The sequence below is a fragment of the Dermochelys coriacea genome, chromosome 2 (genome assembly GCF_009764565.3).
Source record: "Dermochelys coriacea isolate rDerCor1 chromosome 2, rDerCor1.pri.v4, whole genome shotgun sequence".
Taxonomy (NCBI): Eukaryota; Metazoa; Chordata; order Testudines; family Dermochelyidae; genus Dermochelys; species Dermochelys coriacea.
Window position 1 is genome coordinate 218,611,943 of NC_050069.1, and position 21,256 is coordinate 218,633,198.

The following is a 21,256-nucleotide window of genomic DNA, read 5'->3' on the forward strand; positions in this document are numbered from 1 at the left end:
TATTTCAGTTTGTGTCTGGTTTAGATAATAGCCTGTATGCCCATGAAAAAATTATTTCTGAGTCATGGGGGTGGGGTGAAGAGAGAGAAGGGGGGCAGCATTGAAAAGACAACTCAATAGTCTGAGATTTTTGATAGATCCATCAAAGTGCTAATAGGAAAAAAATTAAGCCAATTAATCACTGGTTTTAATTTAATTTACTTTAATGGTACTCCACCAGGATAAATTAGACCCTTGGTGTATCCATCCATAGTAGTAAAACCTTGTATTTTGTAGCTAAAGCTCACAAATAAATAATAAAAAGTGTTTATAACTATTTTCAATAAATACATTTGATTAATGAGTTGTCTTTTCTGTTAATATTATAGATCGAAGATCTGACACTAATTTCTGGTTGTAATCATAGTCATGAACACACTTATTTTTCCCCTAACAATACCCTCCAATATACAGATTTCTTTTTCATCCTATGAAATGTGATGTAATCATGCTCCAGAGATTTTAACATTTGGACCTTATATGGAGGCCATCACATAGGGAAAGCATCCATTAGGTTTAATTTTACTAGTCTATGCCAAGTCCTGTTGGGGTGGGCACATAATGGCTTTTCAAGCAAAGGAAATGGTTACTCACCTTTTTATAACTGTTGTTCTTTGAGATGTGTTGCATATATCCATTATACTATGTGTGTGTCTCTCGTGCATCAGTGCTGGAGTGTTTTCCCTAGCAGTACCTGTAGGGGTTGCCACGCCTGTGCCCTTGTATCTCTCATGTGCCAAGCCAGAAGAATACACAGTTGGAACTTCCCTACCCATTCTTCAGTTCCTTCCTACCAGAATCCCGCTAATAGGTGCTAGGAAAAGAGGAAGGGTTGTGTAATGGCCATATGCAACATATCTCCAAGAGCAACAGTTATGAGAAGAGGAGTAACTAGTTCTTCAAGTGATTACATATGTCCATTAAAACAGTATGTGCATTCCAAGCTGTTTTCAGTGGAGGTGGGCCTAGGAGTCTCCCTGGATTAGGAATTGCAGAACCACTTTCCCCAGATTTGCATCTTCCTTTGATGCGGTGGTAATGGTGTAATATCTATCAAATGTATGGAACAAAGTCCATGTTGCCGCTTTGCGGATGCCAGTAATAGGGAAGTTTCCCACAAATGCTGTGGAAGCTTAGTGTGCTCTGGCGCTGTGACTCCCTTCACCTGATAGCACATGTCAGTGCAAATGATTAACTATTTGCATAGGAGACGAACAGTTGGAAAGAGACCTAAAAGAGTTTTGTTCTATCCAGGTAAAAAGCCAGGGCTCAGTCAATGTCCATAGGGTGGAGCTTTTGTTCATCTTTCTGAGCATTTGGCTTTGAAGGAAGTCTTGTAAATACATTAACTGTCTGAAGTAGAAATCAGATATCACTTTGGAGGGAAACTTGGGTTGTGGCCTAAACTGTACCTAATCCCTGTAAAAGGCAGCATATGAAGGATCTGTTACCAGGCCATTTAGCTGCCCCACTCTCCTTACGGAGGTGACAGCTGTTAAGAGGCCCCCCCACCACCAAGAGGTGCAACAAGCAGCAGGAAGCTAATGACTCAAAAGGGGGAATCTCACTGTGACAGGTTGGACACCCCTTCTGAGGTGTCACCTGATGTGATTTGACTGAGCCTCCCCTGTACAACCAGCCTGGGTTCCCTCTTACTACTCTGCTGAATTAGGCTCTCTAGCCTCTTGCAGCACATCCACACCCCTGCAGACACAGACTGAAGTCAGCTCTGTGTGAGAGGACTCCCCCAGCACTCACATGACCACCTGTTTTGGGAGACAGACCCAAAATACTACTGTCTTGTACCGGAAAGAAATATTTGTACAGCGCAAGTTCATCAAATTCACCCTCTTCCTTAATGCGAAGAGAGGTTCTTGCCCTCCCCCAGTTAGAAATTACAGAAACTGGATTTAATAATAAACATAACACATTTTATTAACTACCTAAGGTGAATTTTAAGTGGTAACAGAGAAAAAGCAGATTACTGACCAAATAAAGCAAAATATGTAAGCTAAGCTCAATATACTTAAACAGGTTACAAAATGTAAATTCTCACCCTAAATGTTATTTTAGGCAAGTTGCAAAGTTTCTGTGGTTCAGAGTTTCAGTTATATTCCTTTTCAGACTGGACCCCTGTCTCAGTCTGGACTCCCCCTTGCCTTCCCTTCAGATGGCTCTAGCAGTCTTTCTTCTTGGGCAGACAGGCCATGGAGAGGAGGAGTCCAGTTTGCCTTCCTCCCGACCCTTAAATAGGATTTACATAAGGTAGGAATCTTTTGTTTCCCAAACTTGACGCCCCCCCTTCCTGTGGAAAGTTACTAAACATTACCTGGGACTTCTTGTATCAGGTGACAAGGCCACCCGACTCTGTAGGATCACAGCATCCTTGAGTATGGAGCCTCATTATTGTTTCAGCTTGAGACTGACCTTCGGGAACAGTAGCACTGGAGGGTATGCGAACAGCAAGTCCCTGCTCTATGGGAAGAGGAACATATCTGGGGCCTGCCCTTGAGCAGAATCCGTAACCTTTCCTGTTCTGCAGATTGCAAATAAATCCACTTTAGGAACTCTCCCTACTTGAAAACTGATCTTAGAAAAAACATTCTAAGAGACCCTTTATGCTCCAAGCTGAACAACCTGCTCAGAGGGTCTGCTATGAGAGTCTGGAAATTCTGCATACCAAATACCCTAAGTCTGACTTCTTCCTCTCTCAGGCTGCTTGATCTGGTGCACCCTTGCTTGTTGACATAGAATGCTGCTATAGTGTTATTGGCAAGTGCTTGGATAGTCTTACTCTGTATTTGTAGCAGGAACAAGTGGTGTATTCTGGAGATTGCCTGCAACTCTAGAATGTTGATGTGTAGCCTGGACCACAATCCCTAAGCTTGCAGGTCTCTCTCATGCACACCCCACCCCCTGGCAGAAGTGTTCATTAAGAAAGTCAAATTAGGAGAGATGAGGGGGGGTGGAGAATGGGACTCCCCTGAAAATGTGGTCTTGGTTCATACATCAATCCAGAGACAATAGGACCTTATCTGGGATGCTAACTTGTGCATACTAACTTGTCCAGGTAATGTACATGAGTTATTGATACAATGACCTGAGCCATACCTGTAAACCTCAAAGATGGAGCCTGACATGAAGGGGTCACATAACAGCATGCAGCCATATTCCCCAGGAGCCTGTGGCCATTCTTCACTGTGGTTTGGAGCGAAGCCGTTGAAAGACACACAGAAGTTTCATTTAGCAAGGAACCTTGGGAGAGGCACATTCCTGGGGAAAGTTGAGTCTAGGATTTACCTAATAAATTATATTCTCTGGAAGAGTGAGGGGATTGATTTTTCTTCATTCACTTCCAGGTTTAGGTAATAAAACAGATGGAGCATCCTATGGATGCTACTTCCCACTTGCTTACAGGAGTGACCTCGCTCCAACCAATTGTCCATGTAACTGTACACCCAGATGTCCCAATGATATAGGCAGGTTTCCGCCACAGCAGGGTAGGACTGTGGATTGGAAGTGTTTCTCCTGCTACAAACCTTTAAAAGCTTCGTGGTCATAGTGAATCACCATGTGAAAATAAGCACCCCTCAAATTGAAGGTAGCATATCAATCTCCTGGATCGAACAAAGGGATAATAGTCGCAAGAGAAACCATACAGAACCATAGCTTCTTAATTTATTTGTTCAAGTTCCAAAGGTCTAGAATGAACCTGTGACCTCCTTTCGCTTTGGGTATTAGGAAGTAACAGGAGTAGAAAGTCTTGTAAAGCATTTGTTACAGTTCCATTATTAATTACATTGGAGAAGATGGGGATTTACACAAGACTTGAAAGGTGGGTAAGGAACTGGTTAAAGGGGATTCAGCATGACCTATTGTAGTGAGGTGAACTGTCACGCTGGAAGAGGGTTACTAGCAGAGTTCCTCAAAGATCAGTCTTGGAATCAATCTTACTTAACATTTTTGTTAATGACTTTAGCACAAAAAGGAGGAATGTGCTAATAAAATTTGTGGATGATGCATAGTTGGCAGTACCTCTCAATACACAAGAGAGCTGGAATAGCATACAAGAAGATTTAGAAGGCCTTGAGAAATGGAGTAATAGAAATTAAATGAAATTTAATAGTGCAAAATTCAAGGTCATGCATTTAGGGACTAACCATGAGAGTTTTTGCTATAAATTGAGGACTTACCTGTTGGAATTGACAGAGGAAGAGAAAGACCTGGGTGTACTGGTTGATCATTGGCAGCTCATAGTCATCCTATGTGATGCAGTCATGAAAAAAGGTTAATGGAATACTAATATGCATTCGGAAAAGTATTTCCGAGAGAGAGAGAGTGTGTGTATTATTACCATTATACAAGACACTGGTGAAACCTCATCTGGAACACTGTGTGCAAACCTGGTCTCCTATGTTTAAGAAAGATGAATTCAAATTGGAACAAATGCAGAGAAGCTCTACTAGGATAATCAGAGGAAGGTAAACTTGCCTTATGAGAAAAAAGAAAAGGAGTACTTGTGGCACCTTAGAGACTAACAAATTTATTAGAGCATAAGCTTTCATGAGCTACAGCTCACCTCACGAAAGCTTATGCTCTAATAAATTTGTTAGTCTCTAAGGTGCCACAAGTACTCCTTTTCTTTTTGCGAATACAGACTAACACGGCTGCTACTCTGAAACTTGCCTTATGAGAGGATACTTAAGGAGCTTAGCTTATTTAGCCTAACAAAACAAAGGCTGAGGGAAGATAGGACTGCATGCTACAAATACATCAAAGTGATGAACACCACAGAGGGGAAGGAGTTCTTTAAGTTAAGGGCCAACAAGGGCACAACAACAAATGCATAGAAATCAGCCATCAAGTTTATGCTTGAAATTTGACAAAGATTTCTAACAGTCAGAGACGTGAAGGTCTAGAACAGCTTTCCAAGGGGAGTGATGGGTGAAAAAAATTGGAGGATATGGTATGAGGGTGTTTATAATGTCATATGGCTCATCCATATTTGCTAATAGCAGACATCACCGATGGCTGGAGATGGGACACTAGATGTGGAGGGCTCTGATTTACTACAGAAAATTCCTTCCCAGGTGTCTGACTGGTGGGTCTCATGTTCAGGGTCTAACTGATCATCATATTTGGGGTTGTGAAGAAATTTTCTCCCAGATCAGGTTGGAAGAGACCCTAGGGGGTTTTTGCCTTCCTCTGGGGTAGAGGTTACTTCTGGTTTGAACTAGAGTAAATGGCAGATGCTCTATATAACTTGATGTTTTTTAAATCAAGATTTGAAGAGTTCAGTAACTCAGCCTGAGGATATGAGCCTATTGCAGGAGTGGGTGTATGAGATTCTGTGGCCTGCAATGCGTAGCTCAGAGTAGATGATCATGATGATTGTTCCCTCTGCCACTATCCTCCCACGAACAGTACCGGTCATAGCATTAACCTCCATAATGGCAACTATGGCATCATCTAGCTTCCCAATTTGGTGTTTGATAGGCTTTATAGCCTCCACTCGAATTTCCCATCATGTGGCACTCAGTGATTTGAGTGTCAGAGAGGATGTTCCCAGATGTTGCTTCAAAATTTGCCATCGATGAGTTGATGCAGAGAAAAATACAAAGATGCTTTGAATTATATTAAAAAATTCAGCAGCCTCACTACAAGTTGATGCTGCATCATTGACTACCAAGTTCAATGAATGAGAACTGTATGGGACAAAAGAAGCTCGAGGATTTAACTCTTGGATCTGTGTCTGCACTCTTCTGTTCTTTCCTCTCCTCACGTTGGCACCATTATCGTGGCCCTGACCTCTCATGTCAGCTGTCGCAATTCCCATATCTTCCAGCTTTTTAAGAAGCACATTTGTCATACCAGCTCCTGATGTATCATCAACGTCAATAAATTCTAGAAAATGCTCTCTGAAGTCACCATTGCAGGGACATTTTCACTAGGTTCTGTTGTTGTTACAAAATGCACCATTAAAGTCATTTGTTCCTTATGGCTGATGTCAGGTGTGCAGTCCAGACAACAGAGTAATATCTTGCTGACTTCAGATCTACCACAGTCTTCTATTTGACTTTTGTTGCCAGTAACGGTATGATCTCATTTTGAATTGTTTTTCCAAGGTGGTGATGTGTGTACATTTCTTGGGTAGTGACTCTTCTTAGATGCTCCTGGAGTAACAGCATCAAACTCAGCCATCAGCTCCACAGTTCTAAGGAAGTGTTCATAGTTTGGCACATACAGCTGATCTGAAGTCCCACGCAATGCTAGGTTTTGGGTAGCAAGCATTCTCACAATGGCAATGAGCCTTTTCAGAACATTTTGCCAATAAAGAGATGCTGCTGCAATCTTCTCTTGATGCTGATCATCTATGGGAGCCTTTAACCTTAGTCTCATCTCAAGCTCTTTCCACTTATGGAATGCTCTGTGGTGATTTGCTGCCTTCTAATGGCATGCCAGATATCTAGCCAGATTTTTCCAGTCCATTGTTCCTGTAGAACCCAATGTGGCTGGAACATTAGACTGGAAGAATTTGCAACAAAAGCAGTATGCAGCATTCGGGATTTTTGAGTACATAAGTCATGGCCTCTCCACTTTGTCACCATTAGGGATTTCACGCCAGCAATGTGTTGGATGGAAACTTCTATTTTCATTGCTTTCACTTGCTGTGGCCCATGCAATTCAAGAAAGTCCCTCAGGCTACTGCTCAAGTGGGTTCACAGTCCTGGAACATCTAGACTTAAGGAACTAAACTCAGCAGCAGCTGTTTCTTGTGCCTCCACCACACTCTTTGTCTGATCTACACTTTTCTTCAGGAATGTGCATGATTATATCCATTTGAGATGGAGATATGGATCCTGCAATAGCTGCCAGGGGACTCTGACTAACTGGAAGATCAGGCATCTCCTCACCACTCACATCCTCACTGGGGCCAGAAGGCTCACCATGAACATTTGTGTCTATGTATCTTGAGAGCTCCTTCCTGCTTAGATAGAAAGCAAAGGAAGCTTTTCTTTCTTTTTCTGAATTCTGCCCCAGAGGGGCATTTTCTTCTTTCACTTATGACTGCTGTTCTGTGCCAGCTATAGTGGCTCTCAACACTCAATTGAAGGGGACAAATAAGCAGGCTGGTAGCAGGGCCTGAGTGAGGGAAGATACCAGCGTCTTAAGGGCCTAACTGGCTCCTACTACTTCAGTTGACTGCCTGTTCTCCTCAAGTGGGTTCAGGGAGGCAGCAGGAAACAGGAAGCTCACTGAGAAGCTGGTGTTAATCAGTCCAGGCTTCTGGGGGTGCTAGAGAGGTGCATACGAGGCTCCTCCTCCTCTCTCACCCAGCAGCTCCTGCTGCTTTCTGTTATTCCCTCTCACCTTTTCTCCTGCCTGCCTATTATGTCTCCCGTGCCCTCCTTCCTCCAGCACAGCACTCCACCATCTCTGTGCATCTAGATCAGAGAGAACACATATGCACCAGCAGCAGACACAATTTTCTACGCTCTGGATCCTAGTGGTGCCCCCCCACAGACTGGCACCTGAGGTGGCCACCTCAGTTCGCTTCATGGTAAGGCCAGCCCTGTAAATGGCTCTCTGCCTAGATCACCCCGAGAGTCTCTTTACATACTTCTTCTGGGGTCATCTGCTTCCTTTGTTCTGCTCCAGTAACTTTCCATTACACCCAAACCTCCCTTCAGAAAAAAGGAGGAAGTATTTTCTCCCAGTTAGAGCAAACCCATCATCCCAAGATGTTTTACTTTCAATAGATAATCTCTGAGTTGTGCTGATCACTCACCATGGTCTCTGGCCTGGCAGAGACATGACACAGCCCTGCTAACTCATGGTGGAGCCACTTACATATAGGCTTTCCAAGAAAGTAATTTCATGATAAAATTTCATAAAATCATCCACAGTTCAGATATGGGACAGAAAGAACCCCCTAATTGTCCCAAGGGACTATAAAGATTGGATTTTAGTAAGTTATGCCATTATGAGATCCATACATATATGCATATTTGAAGGCCTATCAATTATCTTCTATATTTAATCATATAAGGACAGATTCCAGACTATCCAAGAAGGAGTGTTCTCAGTGATCCCAAGTGGCCCGCCCTTCGTACAAGTAGAGCCCGAAGGATCTGACACCAACAGATGATTTCTTCTGCTCTTCCTCCCATAAAAATTTTCCTCTTCATAAACAAATAGTAGAGAGACAGGTATCGGGGGTAGCTGTGTTAGTCTGTATCCACAAAACAACAAGGAGTCTGGTGGCATCTTAAAGACTAACAGATTTATTTGGGTATAAACTTTAGTGGGTAAAATACCACTTCTTCAGTAGAGAGACAGGAGTATGAAAGGGGAGGGGGAGTAGGCTTAGTTGACCTCTGACACGTCCACTTCCTGCCCCTTTCACACTTCCTTCTCTTTACTCTTTGTTTATATAAAGAGGAAAATTTTGTGGGAGGTGCAAGAGGAGAAATAGACCTTTGCTCAAATCCAGAGAAAATCTTCTTCTTTTGTAACTCTTTCAAACTACATAAATCTGGTTATAGGGACTCTTTCAAACTACGTAAATCTGGTTATAGGGATTTTCTTCTTCATAAACACATTGTAAAGACAAAATCTCAGTGAGTTGGGGGGGGGGGGACAACTATTAGCTTCTTTGCCATCTACCACTACTTACAGTACATTCAGGAGCAAGTGACTGCCCAAAGACAGTGTTTCACTGATAGCACTGATATTCATGTACAACATCCTCCATCCATGGATCTCAAAAGAGTTTGCAGCACTAATAAATTAAACTCAAAACACACCAGTTTATAATTCCAGTTATAGGTAGTGAGACTGGCCTACATAGAGGTTAATTGACATGTCCTGGGTCCCAAAGTATGTCTATGGTAAGGCTGAAAATAGAATACAGCTCTCCAAAATCCCTGTCCCAGACTTAAATCACAAGGTCATTTCCCCTTATCTCCACCCCTTCCCCAGTTAGCCAGCCTTTTTACTATCCTGTAGCCAGGGCCCGATTTACACCTTACGCACCCCTTGGCACAGCATCTTCAGCCTGCCCGGCCCCTCTGGCCTACAGTTGACCTTCGTGTTTTTCATTAAAAAAAATGAAACTTTTCACCCCCTTTAACTTTTAGGCACCCCTAGAACGCCAGTACCCTTGAGCATGGGTCTACTGTGCCTAACTGGAAATCTGGCTCTGCCTAAGGCATTCATTTGATATGGTTAAAATGAACCTAGATCTGATTTCTGGCTCCTTCAATACATATTTAGTTTTTAAATCAGCAAAAACAGTAAAACTGCTAGTATAAAAATGCAATTAATACAATATAAAAATATACTACAACAGTAGGACAATATTCTTTTGTACATGGCTTCATATCAGTGAGTGCCTTCATTTCATTTTACAAAATGTGTTTTTGATAAATCTGCCTTTATCAGATCTGACTTTTAAAGAGACTAAGTTTTAAACTCTTTCAGTATTCCCTGCTGATCTACACAGGGCACTAAGAATTATGGGAAAAGAACCTCTTTAAAAATCAGTATATTGGCTTAAGCATTAGCCAGCTTCTTATCAAAGGTTCTTTGTGAATCATAAACCAAATGAACAGCATAATGAAAGTCACACTGTCTTTGGAAGATCTATACAATTCACTTTCTTTTTGAAACTGTTGAAATAAAATAATTTTTTTTAATATTTATCCAAAACTCCTCGCACAATTTTATGCCATTTTTTGTTTAATTTGTTCACTGCAATACCCTCATGAGAAGCAACATCTTGTTTTATTGTGACTCTTGGGGGATAAGCCAGCCAACAATGCTTGACAGAACTGTAACCGAAAGAAAGATTTGATTATACAGATTTTTTTTAAATTATGCTGAAATAGAGGTTTAAAGTAATGACAATGGTGACTCAAAGTTGCCTCAAGAAAAAGACCTGGCCATCATTGTGGACAGCTCAATGACCTCTTCTCAATATATAGCTACGGTCAAAAACAAGCAAACAAGATGCTGGGATACATAAGGAATGGAATGGAAAGAAAACAACATAGAAAAAATACGTTATTATGTAAGTAAGTGGTATACCCTCCTTGAATGCTATGACAGTACTGGCCACCCCATCACAAAATCACAAAAATGATCATGTGCATGGAAAAACTGTCATTTAAGAGATTGAAAACATGGGATTGTTTACCTTAGACAGCAGATGATATAACAGAATACAAAATAGCGAATGGTCTAGAGAAGGCAGACAGACAGGGAGAAGAGAAGCTTCCCCAAGAGCAAGGGGATATTCGGTGAAATTGAAAGGTGGCAAATTCATCACTGATAAAAGCAAATACTTTTTCACACATGTAAATAAACTGTGTGACAGTTCATTGCCAAGAACTTAAGAGTCAAAGAAGGACTGGAATGGACATTTAAATTGGTAACAAGAATATCCATGATTAATATGGATAATATGGTAACAAAAATGTTGGAAGGGATTTAAAAATTTCATGGTTTAAATTAATTTCTCAGTGTTGGGAATTAGAATGAGACCTTGTGGGGGTGGAGGGCACAGATTATCCCACATCTGCCTACTTCAAGTTGTCTCTCACCTTTTTCTAAAGCATCTAGTGCTGGTCACAATCATAAACAGGATACTGGACTAGATGACTCAGATCCAGTCCAACTATTCCTGTTTTCTTACATCCCAATGTATTTTAAAACTAGGGAGAGGTTGCAATAGTAAAAGAACCTAGATAATTCCTGTATATAGGAACAGAATATCCTCAAATAAACTGCTAGGGAGATTAGAAACATGGACAGAATGTAACAATGAGATTAGGTTCAAAAATTGAAGCTAATGCACCTAAGGAGAAACAACCTCAAACACTGGCAGGCAATGGGAAGGAGAAATGTAATACTGCAAGAGATGTAGAGGTAATAGTGGACAGGAATTTGCAATGAAATATTCCCACAAATAAGGCAAATATAATTTTGGACAGTTTGTAATGTAAATGTATCATGTCACTATGCAGGAAAGTGATAGTCCCTTCTTACCACATATAGTTGTCATGCGACAGCACTTTATTTACATTTATTTTTGTATTTATTTATCAGCTTTTTCTACGATTTTCATCAGCATAATATCTGAGCATCTCACAATTAACTTAGTCTTATACCTCACAAAAAATGAATGTAGCCTATTGCAAAATATGGAAGGGTGTACTGATGAACTCTGGGAGCTTCATGACAAGCTGGAATAAGTTCATGGAACAATAAACATGATTGCGCGGCTGCAGGGGCTCATTTAGAAGAAAAGATTTAAAAAGTTAAATATGAGTAGAATGGCTAAGAAACAACTAAGAGAGAACATGATAATAAAGTCTATATATTTCTGAAGCATATGATTCCAAATAAAGAAAATAATCAGATAACGGCAGATAAACAAACAGTGAAGTTTTTCAAGTGCTTGAACACAAATGCTAGAAGTCTAAATAATAAGATGGGTGAACTAGAGTGCCTCATGTTAAAGGATGATATTGATATATAATAGGCATCACAGAAACTTGGTGGAGTGAGGACAATCAATGGGACACAATCATTATTGGGTACAAATTATATTGGAAGGACAGAACAGATCATGCGGGGCAGGGGTGTGGGGGCACTATATGTGAAAGAAAATGTAGAATCAAATGAACTAAAAATCTTAAATGAATCCACATGTTCCATAGAATCTCTATGGATAGTAATTCCATGCTCTAATAAGAATATAACAGTAGGGATCTATTATCGACCACCTGACCAGGACAGCGATAGTGACTATGAAATGCTAAGGGAGATAAGAGAGGCTAGCAAAATAAAGAACTCAATAAGAGTGGGGGATTTCAATTATCCCCATATTGACTGGGTACATGTCACCTCAGGATGAAATGCAGAGACAAAATTTCTTGATACTTTAAATGACTGCTTCTTGGAGCAGCTGGTACAGAAACCCACAAGGGGAGAGGCAATTCTCGATTTAGTCCTGAGTGGAGTGCAGGATCTGGACCAAGAGGTAACTAGAACAGGACCGCTTGGAAACAGAGACAATAATATAACATTTAACATTCCTGTTGTGGGAAGAATACCTTAGCAGCCCAACACTGTGGCATTTAATTTCAGAAAGGGGAACTAGGCAAAAATGAGGAGGTTAGTTAAACAAAAATTAAAAGGTACAGTGACTAGACTGAAATCCCTGCAATCTGCATGGACACTTTTCGAAGACACCATAATAGAGGCCCAACTTAAATGTATACCCCAAATTAAAAAACACAGTAAAAACTAAAAAAGAGCCAAAGTGGCTTAACAACCACGTAAAAGAAGCAGTGAGTGATAAAGAGGCATCTTTTAGAAAGTGTAAGTCAAATCCTAGTGAGGTAAATAGAAAAGAGCATAAACATTGCCAAATTAGGTGTAAAAATGTAATAAGAAAAGCCAAAAGAGAGTTTGAAGAACAGATAGCCAAAAACTCAAAAGGTAACAACAAAATGTTTAAGTACATCAGAAACAGGAAGCCTGCTAAACAACCAGTGGGGCCCCTGGACGATCGAGATATAAAAGCAGCACTTAAAGATGATAAAGTCATTGCAGAGAAACTAAATGAATTCTTTGCTTCAGTCTTCATGGCTGAGGATGTTAGGGAGATTCCCAAACCTGAGCCATTCACAAATCTGAGGAATTGTCACAGATTGAAGTGTTGTTAGAGATGGTTTTGGAATTAATTGATAAATTTAACAGTAACAAGTTATCGGAACCAGATGGCATTCACCCAAGAGTTCGGAAAGAACTCAAATGTGAAATTGCAGAACTATTAACTATGGTTTAGAACCTGTCCTTTAAATCAGCCTCTGTACCCAGTGACTGATAGCTAATGTAATGCCAATATTTAAAAGGACTCTAAAGGTGATCCCGGCAATTACAGACCGGTAAGTCTAACGTCAGTACAGGGCAAATCAGTTGAAACAATAGTAAAGAATAAAATTGTCAGGCACATAGAAGAACATAAATTGTTGGGCAAAAGTCAACATGTTTTCCGTAAAGAGAAATCATGTCTTAATAATCTATTAGAGTTCTCTGAAGGGATCAACAAACATGTGGACAAGGGGGATCCAGTGGACATAGTGTACTTAGATTTCCAGAAAGCCTTTGACAAGGGCCCTCACCAAAGGCTCTTATGTAAATTAAGTTGTCATGGGATAAGAGGGAAGATCCTTTCATGGATTGAGAACTGGTTAAAAGACAGGGAACAAAGAGTAGGAATAAATGGTAAATTCTCAGAATGGAAGGGATAACTAGGGGTGTTCCCCAGGGGTCAGTCCTAGGACCAATCCTATTCAATTTATTCAGAAATGATCTGGAGAAAGGGGTAAACAGTTAGGTGGCAAAATTTGCAGACAATACTAAACTGCTCAAGATAGTTAAGACCAAAGCAGATTGTGAAGAACTTCAAAAAGATCTCACAAAACTAAGTGACTGGGCAACAAAATGGCAAATGAAATTTAATGTGGATAAATGTAAAGTAATGTACATTGGAAAAAATAACCCTAACTATACATATAATATGATGGGGGCTAATTTAGCTACAACTAATCAGGAAAGATCTTGGAGTCTTTATGGATAGTTCTCTGAAGATGTCCACACAGTGCGCAGCGGCAGTCAAAAAAGAAACAGAATGTTAGGAATCATTAAAAAAGTGATAGAGAATAAGACAGAGAATATCTTATTGCCCTTATATAAATCCATGGTATGACCACATCTTGAATACTGCATACAGATGTGGTCTCCTCACCTCAAAAAAGATATACTGGCATTAGAAGAGGTTCAGAGAAGGGCAACTAAAATGATTAGGGGTTTGGAATGGGTCCCATATGAAGAGAGATTATAGAGGCTAGGACTTTTCAGCTTGGAAAAAAGGAGACTAAGGGGGGATATGATAGAGATATATAAAATCATGAGTGGTGTGGAGAAAGTGAATAAGGAAAAGTTATTTACTTGTTCCCATAATATAAGGATTATGGGCCATCAAATGAAATTAATAGGCAGCAGGTTTAAAACAAATAAAAGGACATTCTTTTTCAAACAGCGCATAGTCAGCCTGTGGAACTCCTTGCCTGAGGAGGTTGTGAAGGCTAGGACTATAACAGGGTTTAAAAGAGAACTAGATAAATTCATGGAGGTTAGGGTCCATTAATGGCTATTAGCCAGGATGGGTAAGGAATGGTGTCCCTAGCCTCTGTTTGTCAGAGGGTGGAGATGGATGGCAGGAGAGAGATCACTTGATCATTACCTGTTAGGTTCACTCCCTCTGGGGCACCTGACATTTGTCACTGTCGATAGACAGTATACTGGGATGGATGGACCTTTGGTCTGACCCAGTATGGCCATTCTTATGTTCTTAACAGTTGAATGAAAAATAATAATACTACCTAGCTCTCTTATAGTGCTTTGCATCAGTAGATCTCACAGCAAATAAGGTGTGTGTGCGTGGTTCCTTGAATGAATCCAGCCAAGTGTTTCTATTCTGCTGTAAAAACCAACACTGGGAATTGGATCATTTTGTCACTAATTTTTAGAATTACCTTATATTAGCCACCTTCTGTACAGCCTTTTCCTCGCTGGATTTTTCCCAATACCTAATACCTCTAATTTTGATAGTAAATATAATTCAGAAAGTACTATTTGCTGCACAGACTAATGCACATGCTTAAGTTTATCTTCTGTAACTAGTACCAAGTGAATAGACTTCAGTGACACTACTTGCAGTGTGTAAAGTTAAGCACCTGTGTAAGCCTTTGCAGGAGTAGGGCATTTATGCTTTTAATGAGATTTTTAATGTTTTTTTTTAAAGCACATTCAAGCAGACTCAATTTTAGAGGAAATATGAAACCACATAGACCAATGAGCATACTCTCAAGTGACATAAAATGTGTGTTGTAATTTTCTATATACAATAGCTCAAGGATTGGGAACTCAGCTAGACAGCAGAAGATTCTATGTAGTCTTATTGACCGGAGTCCCAATCCCTAAGACTACGATTTCCTTTTCTGCTATTAAACCCAGGATGAGTCTGTATTTAAATGAGTTAGATTTAGTGTAAACAATGATTTTTTACATTTTTGACATTAGACTCTACCCAATTAAATTTAAAGTCAGCAAGGATTAGTGTTTACAATCCATAGAAACCAAGTCAATTAGAAATGGGGATAAGAAGGAAGTCAAGGTCAGAATTAATCTGATAGGAGTAGGGCTGATAAACACAATAAATTGGAAGGGACTTGCCTGAGCTCAATAGAAAGTGGATTAAAAATAAAAGATTATCTCAGTCTGTTCCGGGGTAGGTGAATATTTAAGCGACTAGACTTCCACTTATTGGTTTGGTTGATTATTTCTATGCTTGAGAGTAAAAAAGTAAGCAGTGTGTCTTTGAGGGATTCCACGACTAGAATTTTGAGGGGAGAATGAAGAACAAAAATGCATCTTCTATCACATAAATATTTACATGCAATATTAACTCACCTTTTTGTGCAAAGTAAAATAGATTCACCAGACATTAGAGTTTTCATGCAAAATAATGTTTTTTCCATCAATACAAATGGACAGAGAAAAAAAACCTAACTGACTTGGACTATATGATCTCTCTGTTTAAGGACAATGCCTCTGCATATGTAACCCATGCTCAGTGGGTGTCGTCTATCTTCCATAGTGCCCTGTCCACAGGAGATGTAAGTCAGTTATAGCTCTCTGATACAGGATGTGGTCCTTTAGTTCAAGCTACAGAGGCTAATGATTTTAATCTCTGAATATCTCCAGTTCAGTCCCTGGTGTCAGCTGAGATGACAGTCATCACACATATACCTGACTCTGCTGGGAATATCTATTTGGCATTTACTGTAAATATGTATTCCATTTTATATATGTTTATGAGACTATTGGTGATACACCTACTTTGAGGAACAAAGTAGCCCATCTGGCTTTTTTTAAATATTGTACCTCCATTTCATGATCATGCACATTTTAAAAATCTCTTTACTACAGTCTAGTAAATATGCTGTACACTCTGGGTGATATCTTCACCCCCTACTCCAATTCCTTTATGCCAGGTAAAAGGGCCAGCATGATGAAAAGGGGTCATAAAAGCCCCATAAATAGTTGGGTGAGGATTCCCTGCCTATTCCCTCACAGCAACTGAGGAGACAGCTACAAGCTTCCTTCTGAGGATCCTTTCAAAAGCCCTCTCATAGGGGGCATATTAGAGACAGAGTTTGGGTTCAAGAGGCATTGCAGGGCTGAAAAATTGCGGGCAGCCTGTGCCTGGGGAAGCTGCCATAATTTTGACAGAGCAGGCCAGGACTGGGTGAGCACAAAACTGGCTTAAAATGGCCCTAAGTCCCCCTGGGGTGTGAGGCACAGCATAGAACCTCATGCCTTGTCTACACTTGGAAATGTATTGACATAGCTATTCTAGAATAGTTCCAAAGTTTGCCTCTTAGAGGAAGAATGGTCTAACTATAAGGGCCCCATCCTACAAGCCCTCCCTGTGTTGAACTCCCAACATATCCTGTGTTACATGCTCTCTAGTGACATTTAGGCTCAGGTTAAGTTTGATATTCAGAATCAGAAGCCCTACCCAGGCAGCAAGCGTCAAGAGATGAGGTCAATGGTAGATTTCCAAAATCAGGCCCTACATTTGAAACTATGATGATAGGTACTTTAAAAATACATATAATAAATTTATTTAAAAAACAAAACTGGGAAACCACACGTTTTCTATCTCTGAAGTCATATGGTATAACTTCTGGCTCCCAGACTCTTGAAGATATAGGAGATGCACTACAGCTTAAATTGCATTTTTACTTTGAAACAGCCAAGTTTTTAGGTGTTTACAGCTTCTGATGGCCCTGAAATACAAAAGAAAATAATTAACCACCACAAACATAAAATTCCATTATTGATACAAGTTCTACTCTTTTATGTCATTCATACTGACCAAATACAATAGGAAAATGGAATTCTGCAAACAATGCATTAAAGTAATCCATTGTGAGCATACAAATTAATGTTTTTTCAGACACAAAATATGCAGAAAAGGTGAAAGAAATAAGTCCTCAAGCATGCTAAAATACTGAGAAGTGGATTTGCTGAACAATCAAAATGCTTTCACTATAGAGAGGAAAAAAAGAGAGACCAGACATACAGAAAATAAACCTCTCATGACACAACCACTGAAATTAAATTACTTCTAATGAAGGTGTGATGCACAGAAAAATTCAAAGTCCTATACCATGTGAAGGAAAGAGATACATGAAATAACTGCCTTAGGAGTATAGACATATAAATAAAGGAAATGTGCTCACTGAACTAGAACACCCAAAATACTTTGCAATATTCTCCTGATTACTAGAGCATGGCGACTATATGAGTAGATCACAAAAAGGAAATGGAGAAAGAACAACTACTGGTAGAGTGGTGAGGGGGCAAAAAAGCTCTTTTAAAAGAAAATAATTCTATACCATTTTAGTTCATTGAGATTTTGAATAAATTGGTGTAGAATTAAATTTTGGAGAAGAATCCAGAGAAGCCTGGGAGACATTCTTTAAAGTCCTGAATGTCTCTTGAGAATTTTTAGGTAAAACATATACAGTATTTAAAACTAATTGAATGGGATGGCTGTTTCAGGTTTAAAATAATTAAAAACCAGGGACTTAATTCAGCACAGGTATAACTTCAGTGACTTCAGGGGAGTTATTTATGCCAAGCGTCAATTAGGCCAACTATGTATATACTTAAAAATACATAGTTAATGAATAGTTGAAAATTATTTCCTGAAAGCTTATAGTTCCAGGTTTTGTGATTCCCTCAGGTACTACTAGGTGAGTCTCTGTCCCCTCAAGTCTAGGGGGTAAATCCTGCATCATATTGCCATATAGGATCATCCAGCATTTAATACTCTGTAGTACATAGACACATCAGGAATGGTGAAGGATGAAGACCCACCTAAATATCCTGGGATGTGTGTAGATGGTGATGGGAAGTTTCCATATGTTTGATATTTTTTGAATGAGCTTCTCTATAAAGACAGGTTTCAGAGTAGCAGCCGTGTTAGTCTGTATTCGCAAAAAGAAAAGGAGTACTTGTGGCACCTTAGAGACTAACAAATTTATTAGAGCATAAGCTTTGATGAGCTACAGCTGTAGCTCACGAAAGCTTATGCTCTAATAAATTTGTTAGTCTCTAAGGTGCCACAAGTACTCCTTTTCTTCTCTATAAAGATAGGGCCTGATCCAAGTGCCAGTAAAGTCAGTGAAAAGACTCCCATTTTCATTTTTTAAACCCGCAATTAGAAGTGAAAAACAAACATGGAATCAAATTATTTGCTTGAACAATACAATACATGGCTATGACACTTTCTTGGGTTTCCAGGACTGATTGGCACCTTCATACCCCGCTGCCCTGAGAGGAAGACTTACTGGTGCTTAACTGGATGTCAACTCTGTTTGGCTGGGTGGCTAACAATGGTGATGTCAACCATCTCAGGCTATGCCAGCCCTTATTTTGCCTTGCAGTTAATGCCTATTTAACATCACAATACAGATATATTTGTAGTAAAAAACAAAAACAAGCTTATCATCCAAAAATTAAGATTTAAGAGCAACGATAATTAGAAACAAAATGATTATATTAAAAAAATCATAAAACACAAGCCTGGATCTACACTGATTGATCATTGCCTTTCCTATATAATAAAGGGAGATTTTTCCCCAAAGGTTAGTCTTTTGCAGAGCTAGCTGATTTCAGCCAAATCAGGATCCAAGCATTCATGGAACATCCCTTTTCCATCAGAGATTTTCCGGGGTGAATGGATTACAAAATGTCTCCTTGCATTCTACTTATATTCTTCAAAGTTGATTTTTTTTGCCCCCAGAGAGAGGACCTAGTCTGCTGGGTCTTCCTGTCCCCTTGTTGATTTCATAACTGGGAATCACACTCTTAGCTACAAGCTAAGTCTCTCTGTCTCTCATTTTCCCCATATGTAAAAATAGGATATGCTTTCCTACATCAAAGGGTGGAGTGAAAAGAGATACATTAATGGTGAGGCACTCACACTAGGGTGATGAGAGCTAGAAATACAGATCAATTGATTTGTGCCAGATTTGGGGGAAGAACTAGCACCTGATTCCTTGCTTTCCCAAGATGACAGAGCTTTGATTATTATAAAGAAACTAAATTACCATCAGAAAATGATGGATTAATTGACATTGAACTACAGCTTTTTAATATGTAGGGATGAAGTTACATGAAAAGTTAAAATGTAAATTGTAAATTTACTTCCCTAGCATGTAGAATGAACATCTCAGATTATTTTTCTTAAATTAAAAGAGCTATTAGAAAACTGTAGCACTCCATGGCTAAGCGTGGCAGATGGCATATTCGAGGGAGTGGTGTGCATTTACAGTAAACAAATTCTTTATCTTTGACGGGTCATGGGGAGAACTAAAATGGTCTCCAATTCAGTCAGGGAGTACTCTGAAAGATACTGACATTCAAATATACTAATTACGGTGAAATATATTAAACTGAGATTAAAGAATTGACGGAACCTTCTTTTATGAAGATTTTTTAAATGTGGCTTCAGGAGCTGACAGCATGATGTAATTTGTGATTGTGCTGCAAACTGTTCAACACCTGCTACTGAGGATACTGTCAAGGGTTTGGTGCAACTGATGTGGTCAACTTTTAATCCTGGTGTTTGAGGACATGTTATGGAACTCATTAGTGACCTTTGTACCTGGGGTGTCACACAGAAAGACTATACAACTGACTTAATTGCCTTACAAGGCAGAAAACAAACCTCAAAACTGCTAAATATTATAGAATTCATCAGCAGATGAGATTGTAATTTATAGCAATACAATTAGATTTTTTCTAATGAGATTAATTGTATGAGCACTCTTCACGTAATGTTTATATAAAGTTCAGATAAAACATCAAGGAAGTGTTGCATTTTTTCCCATATAAAATATTTTTTTAATATTAGCAGCAAAAAATGCTGAAGCCAAACAACATTCACCTAAGGAATTTTGTCTGGATTTTAAAATCTAGCCATAAACATTCCGTGTAGATTGTACATACTGCATGTGCCTAACTTGTGTGCTCACACAGTAGATGTGGGTGTACAAACCAGTTATTTGTCCAGGCTCATCTGTATGCCCGACTGGCCATCTGAGCATGCAAATAATGGATTGGCTTACTCATATCTAGTATTTGCATTAATAAGCTTGGCATGCACATGTATACGCATGCAGTGATGAGTGCCTGCTTTGAAAAATCTGACCATTTGTGGTCATTCTGCCAACATCTGATTTCCAGTTCTTTTTCTAATGTGCACACTGGACACCCTATTTGACCCAAGCGGTTAGCCAGTTTGGAGTCTTGTGGGTTGTTTCATCATCAGTGTCTCTTCCTAATGTAGTCAGGTATTTCTTTGTGTACATTCCTTATAAACAAACAGGGTTGCATCAAAGCCCTGTTTTCCTGAACATAGTAGAATCAAACAGGAGACAGTTTCATTGCTCAATCTTCCAAGCTTTTTTCTTCAGCCAGAACTCTTAGCTTTCTCTCAAGATCATGCTAAAAGTGCTTTTCTGGCTGTCCTTGGCTTTCTGCTGCCTTCTCTATTGCTTGTGGCGTTTCAACTGTTTTTTTCTCTCTTTCACTCACACACATCTCTCCATCAAAACGATACCCAGACCCTGTATTTGCATTCAGCCCACTTAGCTTAGTTTATGACTGGCCTTGCAGGAGGCCTATCTTTTAGGCAGTTGCTTCTATTGTTTCAGCTATTTTATTCCAAAAGGAGCTCAACTGCTTCCTACATTTATCCTGTTACACCCGTGACAGGTGATCCATCCCCTGGGTGCAGTCTGGGAGCCATGGGAACCACTGTGCCCCTCTAACTACCCAGCTGAGCTGGTCCTTTTTCCACACTGTTTGGTTGGAAACACAGTCAGCCTCACCAGGCCCTGTTTATCACCCAACACAACAGCAGGTGGTGCCACTCACCCAAAATGAGCTACCTGAGTGCTGTACTTAAGCCACCCAACTACAAACAGCAGACACCAGCCAATTCCTAGCTCCCCAGGCACGCACCCCCCATTGGAGTATAAACCCAAAATTATACCATCTTGTA